General features: G+C 40.5%; 1 long non-coding RNA gene across 1 annotated transcript; it reads left to right on the plus strand.

The window, feature by feature from the left end:
• The first annotated feature begins 528 nt into the window (after positions 1 to 528).
• LOC147424918 (uncharacterized) lies at positions 529 to 2,850 on the plus strand. Its single transcript, XR_015186490.1, has 2 exons — positions 529 to 1,755; positions 1,847 to 2,850. It is a non-coding gene; the product is annotated as an uncharacterized LOC147424918 (long non-coding RNA).
• The last annotated feature ends 10,180 nt before the right edge of the window (positions 2,851 to 13,030 follow it).

A 13,030-nucleotide genomic window follows, 5' to 3' on the forward strand; every position in this document is an offset into this window, starting at 1 on the left:
TATACACACACGCACACACACACACAGAGTTATATATATATATAGATATATTCTTATATATATATATATATATATATATATATATATATATATATATATATATAATGTGTTGTAACTTGTGTATTCTTATTATCTCAAGGTTAGATACTCCAAAATACTATGCAATTTTGAATATGAGCTCTCTCATGTTTCAAATGTTTATTATGAATGCATGCATGTGTAGATGTGTCACTTGTTATATTGTAGTGACATAGTATTGTACAATGCTAAGCGTCATTTGAACTGCACAACTCAAAAATCGATTGACGTCCAACTTTTATAGGCTGAGTGTAATTTGAAGCTCAATAAATGTAGACTAGGAGTCGTATATATTTAACCAAAATCTAAGGGAGGGAGTCAACTTTAAGGCCTGGGCCGCCGCCGCCGCCGCCGCCGAGGTAGGAGGGTAGAGGGAGGTGAGGGGGATAAAGGGAATCTAGCAATCTAATGCTTTTTATTCCAGTTGTACCAGTAGGTACACTGCAAATTCTCTGCCTTGCAAGACTTACTAAATTTAGAACAATGATATGTGGCACCGAGGTCGTCTGCAACCAACAACTGTACGTGTTTGGACATGCTGAAGAGTAGCTTGGTTGTCTGCGCGCGCGGACGACCAGTGACCTCCACACAGTGGCCGCCGAAAATATATAATCGAAGGCTAAATCAGCAGAGCGATATGGAGCTGCTACAGTGATGAGGATGGGATCGCCGCTTGAAGCCCTGTGTGTTGGTCATTATGTCTGCCAAATGTGGTGCCCTACCAGAAGCGTGAGCATTCCTTGAAGGGCATTCTATCATTGTAGGACATGCCGAACATGGCTTAGCAAGGAAACTCAAGGTTGTCTTGTTAATGGAAGACCTTTCTCTCACTGCAAAGGGAGTGCACCGAGACCTGCAAAAGATTTGCAACTCCTGCTCAAAAGCAGCCTAATCATCCGCGCACGCGCGGATGAATGGCAAGCTCCACAACGGTGGGTTACTCATGAAAGATGCACATGTACGGAGTACATTGTTGAGTGTGTATTACACTCATGAAAGCCGACTCCTGCCTGGAACATGGGTACTTGGAATGCATTGATTGTAGGATATGCCGAACATGGCTCTGTCAAGGAATCTTTAGGCTCTTTCAGCTAGATGCAAAGACAACCTGCAAAGACAACATGTGTTCAAAAGCAGATTGATCATCCGCGCGCACGTGGATGACCAACGAGCTCCACAATGGTTGGCTGCTTCAGAAAGATGCATATTTAAGGAGTACATTATTGAGTCAAAGGCAATACCATCATGAAAGTCTTGGAATGTCATTACTTGGAATGCATTGATTTCAAGGTATACCCAACATGTTTGTGGAAGGGAAGACTTGTGTTATTTTCACTGATGTGAAAGGAGGGCTTACACCTTGAAGGCTTGTGGCCTTATGCAAGATATTGGCTCAGCGGTGGTTTGGGCAATATGTATGCTAAATGTGGTGCCTACTTGAAGCATGAATAGTTCTTGATGGGCATCTTCTCCAAGTTGTCATCTCAGTAATTGTAAGATATGCCCAACATGGCTCTCACAAGGAAGCTCAAGGTTGTTTCAACTACATGCAAAGAGAAGGCTTTTCTCCAAATGCAAAGGGAGTGTGTGCAGATGACCAACAAAATGGTTGGAGCATATGCTCAAAAGAAGCTTGATCATCCGCGCGCGCACGGACGACCAACGAGCTCCACAATAGTGAGTTACCTATTGTATATATCAAATGTGGTACCCTCATGAAAGCCACTTCTAACCGGGAATGTCATCACTTGGAATGTGTTGATTGTAGGGTATCCCCAACAGGGCTATGACAAGGAAGTTTTGTGTTGTTTTTATTGGATGTGAGGAGGGATTTCACCTTGAAGGCTTGTGGCCTTGTGCAAGATGTTGGCTCAGTGATGCTTTGGTCAATATGTATGCCAAATGTGATGCCCTATTGACATCATGAATTGTTCTTGATGAGCATCTCTCCAAGATGTCATCTGATTGATTGTAGGATACACTCATTATGGCTCTGGCAAGGAATCTATAGGATGTTTCAAGTAGATGCAAAGGGAAGGCCTTTCTCGCAACGTTCTCTCCTATGCTTGTACCTTGAGGAGCTATGGCCTTATGAAAGACCTTCATAGCTATGCGAGACTTCACAATGAAACTACTGATCAGGATCTATTGAAGAAAGATGTCATGCTTGGTTATGCTTTGTTCTTTATGTACATGCCAAATGTAGTTCCCTTACAAACGCATAAAAAGTTTTTGATGGATATCCATTCTGGGATGTCATCTCCCTTGGTGCGCATGACAAGGAAGCTTTGGGCTATCTTATCGAAATGCAAAGAGAAGGCCTTTCTGCAAATTCATTCACCTACGCTTGCACCATGATGGCCTATGTCCTTATGCAAGATGTCTACATGGGTGAGAGAATTCACTATGAGATTTCTAGTTAAGGGCTATTGGAGAAACATGTACTTGGTTAATCTTTGCATGATATGTATATCAAATGTAGTGCCCTTACAAAAGAACAAAAAGTTCTTGGATGAGCTTTCTGTCCAAATTCTTATTTCTTGGACCGCGTTGATGGCCAGATATGCCCAGCATGGTTGTGGCAAGGAAGCTCAGGGCTATATAAATTGCGAAGAAAGGCCTTTCTCTAAATGTGATCACCAATGCACCTCAAGGGCTGTTGGAAAAACTTGTTGAGCTTGATATATATGTGGAGAGAAGCTCTTTCTTAAAAATGCAATTATGTATACATGTACCATGAAGACTTATGACCTTACACAAGAACTTTACATGGGTGAGGGGATTCACAATGAAATTTCTAGTTAGTGGCACTTTAAGAAATATGTTGTGCTTGGCAGTGCTTTGGTTGATATGTAGTGTCCTTATGAGAGCAAAGAAAGTTCTTGATGAGCTTTTTGTCCGAAATGTTCTCTCTTGGAATATGTTGAAGATGCCAAATATGGCTATTCATGCTAAATGCTATTGTTCATTGGATGCAAAGGGAAGGAGCACAACACTCACTTCTTAAAAGACTATGGTCTTACATAAGACAAATTCTTGATGAGATGCTTGTTGCGGGGTGCTAGACAAAGATGTCATTCTTGGCAAGGCTTTGTTTTGACAAGTGTGGTGTCCCCATAAAGTCTTTGATTGGAGTTGTCTCTTGAAACTTGTACGTTGGTTGTACGAGATGACATATCAAAGAGTTGTAGGATATGAACAACATGGCTGTGGCAAGGAAGGTATTTTAACCAATGTCAAGTGACGACATTCTTTAAATAAAAGCACCTATGCTTGCATCTCAAAAGCATGTGGCTATATACAAGACCTTCACATGGGTGAAGAATTCACAATGAGATTGCTAGGTAGAGGCTATTCAAGAAACATGTTGTGCTTGCTAACATTTTGGTTGATTTGATGTCAAATGTGGTGCCTTATGAAATCACGAAGATTTCTGTGTGAAATGTCGCCTCTTGGAATGCATTGAGTGCAAGGTAAGCCCAACATTGCTATGGCACGGAAGTAGTTGATTGTCTTTACCGGGTGGGAAGTCAGGGTTTCTTGACAGACAAAGTCTCTTGGAGTCCTCTTGTAGGAGAATATACCTAGCAAGGGATTGTCGAGGAAGCCTTTAATTGTTTTTGTTGGATGCAATAATAGGGTACCTCCCCACATGCAATCACACTGAGGGAGTAGGGCAAGTTCCTAACTACAACGATCACTTTCCTTAGCATGCTCAATGTATGATGCTTTTTGATAGCATGAGGGAAAAATTTAGTATTATATAAAACAAAGAGCACTACACTTGCATGGTTGACCTTTTTGGTGGGCAAGGAATTTCCACAAATCTATGAGAGTATCAAGATGATGACATCATCTAAATATCTTGCAATTTGGTTGCTCTTCTAGATGCTTGTCAAAAATGGGAAAATATTGAGCTTGGACAATTGGCCTTTGAGCACGCAATAGAGTTAGAGAAATGTAACATTGCAGCATGTGTGTAACATTCTCTGAAGTTTTCCCTAGCCTTGTGTTCAGTTGGAATTTTCTTTTGACCTCATTTTTAGTAAAGGGAAAATGGCAAAGGGAGAAAAACTGCAACAATTCCTTGCAAAGTTGGTCTATTGGATTGGATGCTCCATGTTTTTGAACAGAAGATTGTACAAGGACAAGATAGTTGCACATCGGTTGTAAAGAGGCCATATAAAGTAGCCATCTTTTCCACCTAATCATTTGTCCATTGCAAAGGGGATAAATGTCACACGAGGATTTGTCTTTTCTTTTATAAGCTGGATTCTCATTTAGATTTGGCACTACACTAGAAGTTGGAACCTTTAAATATTGATACTTCGTGTGAAATGTATGGTAGAGTATGAAACAATGGCTAGGACACTACGGCTATAAGTCACAAAGGAAAAGCTGGAATTTGATGATCTCAGCTCTTTTCTCATTGAGGAGGAAGCCGTGTTGGTAACTCAAGAAAAAATTCAAATTTCTGAGACAGTGGAAGCACATGGTGAAGCACTTGCTGCTTGGGATTCCAGGAAGAGGACAAAGTACCGTTGTTACAAATGTGGAAAGCAAGGTCATTTGGCTAAGGATCAAGTGAACTACCCAATGCGATCCCATTATTTAGTTTGGCTTTTAGGTATTTATTTTACTTATTTGTCAAAGTCTTGGGTAGGTCAATTTACTTAGGGTGCTATATAAGAAACCCCTTGCCTCTATTGTATACACATTCAATTATTCATTGCCAAGGTTGATTAGTTTGGGAGACTCTCTCTCTCTCTCTCTCTCTCTCTCTCTCTCTCCTTGGTCTGTATGCTTCCGCATCGTCAACTTTGACAGATCCATCTCCAACCTTCGAATACCTTAAAGAAGACCAGGCAAAAGCAAGTGCAGATCAACAGATTAGAAAGCTATTGAGCAAAAAAAGCCATCAAAGACATAAATAAATAAAATCAAGGTTGAAAACAAGGAAGCAATAGGAAGTGCAAAGGTTAGTCAATCATTTCCAAGAGAGTCAACAGAAGGAAGTCCTAGTGGAACACAAAGTCTCAAATCACCTTCCACAAAGACCAAGGTAGATCGGGACAAAGCTATGGCAAAAGTAAAACAAGGATCTTCAACGAAACCACCAATGAGGATAGCTATAGTCCTCAGCAATGCAAATGGATCAAGTTTCATATGCAATGCTCTACTGGATAAAGAAGCAAAGTGCAACATGGTTTCAGATAACATCCAAAGGACACTCAAGATCACACCAAACAAACATGATAGTAAAGCAATGCTAGGTATGGGTGTGAGTCAAGAAGAAATGGTTGCTATTCTTAGCATCCAAAAGCATGAAGAGCAAGTAAATTTCAAGTAGAGGACTCAAGAAAAATTCTTGCCGATGTCATCCTTGGACATCAATGGTTAGACCAATGCAAGGCCTACAGAGAAGAAACAATTCTATTACTCTACTTTCCAAGAGGTAGCAAGCAACTATTTAAGGGTACTATTAATGTTGGATTCAAACTTGCAAATGTCACAAAGATCAAGGACAAATCTTGTAGACAAAGGTAAAGCTAAAGTGAACCTTCCACCTACTAGCACAAAAGGTGTGACAACATATGCCTCTACATCAAAGAACCCTCATGAATCAAATTCTTCAAGCAAGTCAGGCTTTGGAAACTTCAAGTCAATTGCTCATCCAAATGAAACCTCTAGGGAACCACCCAAAAAAGTAAAGGTATATTAACCCAAGTACTTAAGAAAGAAAAAGAAAGTCAAGCAAATGTTTAGTAAAAGTTAGTGATCTAGTGTGGATTGAAGACAAAAGATCAACACAGAAGGACAAACACATGGGATGTATAGCATCATAATGGAGCTTAAAAGAACACGAGTACTATAGAGGTAATTGATATATATGGGTACCAAAACCGAAGATTGGTGCATATGAAGTGCAATCAAGACCCTCCCACGGAAGGAGGCCCACTGGGTATCAACCTCGGTATTATTCAAGGATACCTAAAAATCATGTGTACAATAGAACAAAACCGAATGCTACTCAAGTCTAACACAACTCTCAAGAGGATACAGAGCATATACGGACTTCGAAAAATCTTCCTCTTGAACAAAGTTTCTACAAAGGCTATAAAACATTTTGGCTACTAGACAACCAAATACCAACTGTAGATGAGACAAAACTGCATGAATCTTGAGAGCTCAACAAGACCTAGAGCTAAGCTAAGTCAACAAAGGAGTTACAAAGGTCATCAAGAGATTTGAATTCCTAAATCTTCCAATACTTTGAGTAAAAATCCAGATGATGATAACCAATAAAGGCCTTCCTACAACCTCAAAGACTCCTTTCCACAAGCCTAATTGGAAATCAAACAAACAATGGAGTCTTCACAACCAGAACCACATAGACATAGGCTCAAAGATGATTAAATAGGTATGGAAAAAGAAACCTTCAATGCCAACTTGGTCCTTGACTAACCCTCTGATCTTTGAGGATTCAAGCTTACTTTCACCTGGTGAAATGTTTGTAATAAGCTCAAGAATGTAAAACGTCAAGTCGCCAGGTGCAAAAAACACTCTTTGGCATAGTTAGAGTCGGGCCATTGAGCCAAAAAATGAGCAAAGCGCTAGTCCCAAAGATTCAAGTTATAATAATCTTTGAGCTAAGAGTCATGGTTATTAGGCTTGCGCTCAAGCTGGAAGAGTTGAGCATATCTAAGTCATATCGAGCCTGCTAAATGAGATGAGCATAAGAGTTGAAGTCTATTAACTTAATCATGGTGGAGTGATGTAGATTCCAACACTCATGCTTAGTGCACAATTAAATGAGTGCACATATCCTCGACAGTAAAAACCCTTCCTAAAGGGGTACAACTTGTAAAGCCACGAAAAATGATTTTATAGCTACACTTTCTTTCTAAAAAGTCCCTCATAAATCTTTCTTGCACATCATATTGTTTTCCGAATGCATTCTTGTGTATGCATATAGGATGTTCTATCATTGGACACATGCACTAGACACTCTTTTTTGTTTCCACCTATGCACCTTGAGTGGACTACATAATGCAAAACCAACTTCCCAATCATGCTAGTCTCATATTTGTTAATTCCATATACATCATTAAATAATCTCCTCAGTAATTTATAAATATTTCCCATGATCATAAGTATTCCAATAATGCACATATCCCAAAGACACTTTTTTTTCCATTGGGTTTTTTCCCTTTAGTAACCCATGTATTAATCCCTAATTTAGAACCTCACCATTCTACTTCTTTGTACATACTCTTAATTCATAAATAAATAGAAGCCGCATTATTATGCTGCTACAACTAACAAATGCGCCATCATCTCTCACATCAAGAAACAAACTTGGACCAATGAAGATTGCTACACGAGAATAAACTCATCAACAAATTCAATGACAAATGAAGACAAGCCATGGACAACCAATCAAAAATATTTCATAGCCTCCACAGACATTTTTCAACGGTGTCAGAGGACGGACATTAAAATCGGAAGGGGGGGAATGTTAACTGAGATGATGTCTTACAAAGACCATCAAAGATGAATACAAAGAAGCAGTAAAGATTGGAGTTACACATTTTTTACATTTTCCCAAAATGGCCATGTATTGTAGATTCTTGATTTATTTTAAGCAAGTTGCCATAGATTGGTTACCCTACTCATATAAATGCCAGCCAGGTTAAAACCTTCGACCTTACCCTACTACATCTTCATATTTTTACATGAACATGCACCTATTTTGCAATAGCCCCTTTGCATGTTCTTCACTTTCCGGGCACACCTCTCTTGGGGTTTCCTGAGTCTACCCACCCACTTTTTGTGTCAACTCCTTGTGTGCCAAGCCTTGCTCACACACACACACACACACACACACACACACATATGAACCAATTTATGGCAACATTTCTCTCTCTTCAAAAGATGAAATTTTTATCCACTTGGGTTTCCAATATTTGTTGGTGATAAGTATCAAAGTAACACCCACATGTTGGCCTCCTCTACATGCTTCCTACACACACACACACACACACACACACACACACACATGCATGCATATGGAAGCTTCTTAACTTTTGATGGGATTGAGAATACAAACCTTGCAGTCGATAGAATGCAGTCCTTGGCTTAGGCTCGCCTTCTGGCTCTTGTACATCAACAAGCATGTGAAGGAGTACGAGCGGAAGTGCGACGCGAGAGAGAGAGAGTGCGAGAAGAAGAGCACAACGATATGGTGAACTCGCTCTACTGTAATGTGTAGAGCATAGTGAGTTCTTATTAGGTTTTTACAAAAGAATATGTGTACATACCTGGCGGCCCGCCCACTTACCTGGGCGACCACATTGGGCTTTATACCCCAACAACCTCCCACTTAAAGTCCAATGTGGTACTTTAAGTGTGAGAGAAGCTACTATACAAGCTAATATACAAGAGATGTAGAGAAGTGATGTACTACCCTACACCTAACTGCTTGCGAAAATGCGCAAAGCTCTCTGAGGGAAGTCCTTTTGTAAGTAGATCAGCAGGATTTTCTGTGGTGTGAACTTTGACAAGCTGAAGTTGCTTATCCTCGAGCATTTCCCTGATGAAATGATACTTCACATCCACATGCTTTGTCTTTGAGTGATAAACTGGATTGCGAGCCAATTGTATAACACTTTGACTATCACAATATAACACACGCATCTCTTCTTTGATTCCCAAATCTGTTACTAGTCGATTAAGCCAAATTGATTCTTTGCATGCCTCTGATGCTACAACATATTCAGCCTCTGTAGTAGACTGAGTAACACAATCTTGTAATCTAGAACGCCATGATACTGCTCAACCAGCCAATGTAAAGACATACCCTGACGTAGACCTTCGGTTGTCTAAGTCACCTGCATAATCTGAGTCTGTAAAAACCTTTACACTTAGCTCTTGACTCCCATAGCATATACGCATACTCTTTGTAGCTTTTAGGTATCTCAATATTCCTTTCACTGCCTCCCAATGTTTCTTGCCTGGGTTTGACATGTATCGACTTACTACTCCCACTGCAAATGCAATGTCTGGGCGAGTAGCAATCATTGCATACATCAAACTACCCACTGCAGACGCATATGGAATCTTATCCATTTCAGCTTGTTCTTCCTCAGACACAGGAAAATCTTGTTTGCTAAGTTTCACATATGGTGGCAATGGAACACTCGGTGCCTTTCCCTTCTCCATATTGAAACGTTGCAAAACCTTGTCAATATACTCTGTAAGTCTTTGATCTGTCTCTCTCAATGCGCATACCAAGTATATGACTTGCCTCACCCATGTCTTTCATGTCAAACGATTTTTCCATCTTTGACTTCAAAGCTGAAATTTCTTTCAAGTGCTTGCCAGCAATCAACATGTCATCCACATACAAAATAAGGATCAGCCAACTAACATCCTTAGACTTCTTTGTATATAGACAGTGATCGAACTCACTACGTTTGTAGCCTTGAGAAAGCATAAACTTGTGGAATTTATGGTACCATGCCCTCGGTGATTGTTTTAAGCCATAAAGACTCTTTAACAACTGGCATACCCAATCTTCCTTGCCTTTCTCAACAAACCCTTTTGGCTGCTGCATGTAAATTTCCACATCTAAATCACCATGCAAGAACGCTGTCTTGACATCCATTTGGTGCAACACCAAATCTAATATGGAAACCAATGCAAGAAAGCATCTCAATGTAGTCATCTTGACCACCGGAGAGAAGACTTCATCAAAGTCAATGCCTTGTTCTTGCTTAAAATCCTTGGCAACAAGCCTTGCTTTGTACTTTGGCTGACTATCATGAGCGGTGATCTTATACCTGTAAACCCATTTACAAGGTAGAGCCTTTTTGCCCTGTGGTAATTTAACTAGCTTCCATGTCTTGTTTTTATGCAGAGCTGTCATCTCTGGCTGCATGGCCAATTGCCAATTCCCGGAGTCCTTCATTTGCACTGCTTCCTTGTAACATGAAGGCTCATTGAAATCAGTCAACATGACATAGTTCATAGATGGAACAAACCTATCAGGAGGTCGCGTGACACGTCCAGATCTACGCACAATAGGTGGCTCAGGCTCAGCCACAACCTGTGGTTCCACTCTATCCTGTCCTTGCTCCTCTTGAGCCCTGACATTTTGTCTTGCACGTGCAGGTCCATCTTCTTGGAAGACAACTCTTCTAATCTCCTCAACCCTCTCTGGTTTAGAATGATATTTGGATTCATTAAAGTGAACATCATTGCTGCGGACAACCTTTCTGGATTCGGGATCCCAAAGTCTGTACCCCATCTCACCAGAATTACCATAGCCTAGAAAGATGCACTTTCTACTCTTTGGCTCAAGTTTGTTCCTAAATTCCTTTGGAACGTGAGTATATGCCTCACAGCCAAAGACTCTGAGATGCTTGTATGAAGGCATTTTACCTAACCATACCATCTCTAGCACTGAATCCTTCTGCAAAACCTTGCTAGGAGATCTATTTACAAGATGAACAGCTGTTGATACAGCTTCAGCCCAAAACCCATTTGGCAGCTGTGCATTAGACAACATACTTCTGACCTTCTCTTGTATGGTCCTATTCATCCTCTCAGCAACACCATTTTGAGGAGGATTGTAAGGAGCAGTAAGTTCACATTTTATACCTTTTGACTCACAAAAGTCCTGAAAGGCCTTTGAAACATACTCTCCACCATTGTCAGTGCGTAAGCATTTAAGCTTCTTGCCACTCTGTTTCTCCACAAGTGTCACAAACGTTTTGAAAACACTAAATGCTTCATCCTTGTGCTTGAGAAAGTAAACCCATACTTTCCTTGAGTAATCATCTATAAATGTCATAAAGTAAGAAGCTCCCCCTAGAGATAGGTTAGGCATAGGTCCACACAAATCACTATGAACAAGTGCCAACTGTGTATCTCTTCTACTGCTTCTATGCTTATGTGGCTGTTGTGTTTGCTTACCATACAGACAATGTTCATAGAATTCAAAATCATTAAATGAAATGCCAGGCAAATAACCAGAACGAGACAAGATTTCCATTCCCTTCTTGGACATATGTCCTAACCGGCTATGCCACAAAGAAACGTTTGGCTGCTCGGTTGCATTGATTACATTTTTAGAGACATTTGATACATAAATCATGTAAAGTCCTCCAGACTTTACTCCATGTGCTACTGTCATAGAACCCTTGGATATCTTCCACATGTTCTGTCCAAAAGTGGTGACGTAGCCAGCATCATCAAGTAAACCTGTGCTGATCAAGCTCTTTGTAATTGCGGGAACATGTCTCACATTCTTCAGCGTGAAAGAAGAGCCATTCTGAAACTTCAATTGAACATCTCCAACACCTAAGATCTCACATGTCTGCCCATTGCCTAGCCGAACATGATCTTTAGTGGTCACATAAGAGGTAAACCACTCCTTGTTTGGAGACACATGAAGTGATGCCCCTGAGTCTATAATCCAGTCACTCAGTGCATTTCCATCGGATGCTGTAAGAAGAGCTGAGTCCATTGTATTCTTCAAGAAGTAGATGTCTCCTGACACTAGACTGTCATCCTCTACAACAGTGTTTGTCACATTTATTTCTTGAATCTTCACTGAGGACTTGTTCTTCTCACCATGGTCTTCAGCTTTCTCTTTGCCTTTTTCTGTTTTCCATTCTCTGCAGTCTCTTTTCATGTGACCCTTCTTGCCACAATGGTAGCATTCTATGTCACTCTTGCCTTTAGCACTGCGGGACTTGCTACGAGATTGATTCCTCTTTCCACCTTTGTACTTTTCTTTGGTCCTTCCCCTGACAACTAAGGATGTTTCTTTGCCTTTGTCCATTGTCTTTCTATTGGTTTCTTCAGTAAGCAGACTTCCTTCTACACCTGCTATGTTCAAACCATCTGGAGGTGCAGAATTACTCAAAGCTGTGCAAAAAGTGTCCTAACTTTCCGGCAATGTGATCAACAGGAACATAGCTCTAACAGGTTCATCAAACTTGACACCTTGAGCTGACAACTCACTATAGATTGTGTTGAATTCATTCAGATGATTGGACATAGGTGTCCCTTCTTTCATCTTCAAGTCAACAAGCTTCTTAAGCCAGTATACTTGTGAAGCTGCACTCTGCTTCTCATAAAGATCACTCAGCTTTAACCATGCTTGATAAGCCGACATCTCGTCTGCTACATTGAAGTAAACGCTTTCTTCCAAAGTCAACATAATGGTAGAAAGTGCCAATTCATCCATTTCGCTCCATTCATCTTCGTCCATATCTTCTGGTTTTATCCCCTTGAGCTTTATAGGTTTTATCTGCTTCTTTTGTACCAACACGTGCCAAATCTGCTTCTTCCACAATGGAAAATTGGTTCCATCCAGCTTCTTGATATTGTAAAGAGCAGTGTCCTGTGATCCAGCCATAGCTATGCTTCACATTAGTTTACTTTCCTGGGAAAAATTCGGCAGAGTTTCCCCTGTAAACTGACCTCTGAACCAATATCAACCTGTCAAATGAACCAAGAAATCTTCAGATTCTGCAAAAATTTTGGCAGAGTCTCCTTTGTAAAATGGCTCTGGTGTACTAAAAATAGACCAAAAAACAGCTCAAAAAACCACTATCTCTCTAACACTGTAAGCTGTGGGTAAACCTGTCCTGCACCTGTACTATCTCTGACTGTCCTGTCACTGTCCTTTAAGCATAGACTGCGACAATGCCTCAACGGCAGTAAAGCAAAGATGCAATCCCAACTGTCTAACTCACAGTCAATACATCCTAGCTGCCTATCTAAGGGTGCTCGAGGGATCACTCCAAGACCTGTATCACCGAAAGGATCTCAACATTCGAGAATCCCCCAGCTCAATAAAACCTCACTCGACCCTCAACAAAGGCTGCAGTAAATCTGACAATACATAGAATTCCCACAAAGTCATACATCCACAAATTTC

Source organism: Adiantum capillus-veneris, chromosome 25 (genome assembly GCF_014529385.1).
Source record: "Adiantum capillus-veneris isolate H3 chromosome 25, ASM1452938v2, whole genome shotgun sequence".
NCBI classification, from domain to species: domain Eukaryota; kingdom Viridiplantae; phylum Streptophyta; class Polypodiopsida; order Polypodiales; family Pteridaceae; genus Adiantum; species Adiantum capillus-veneris.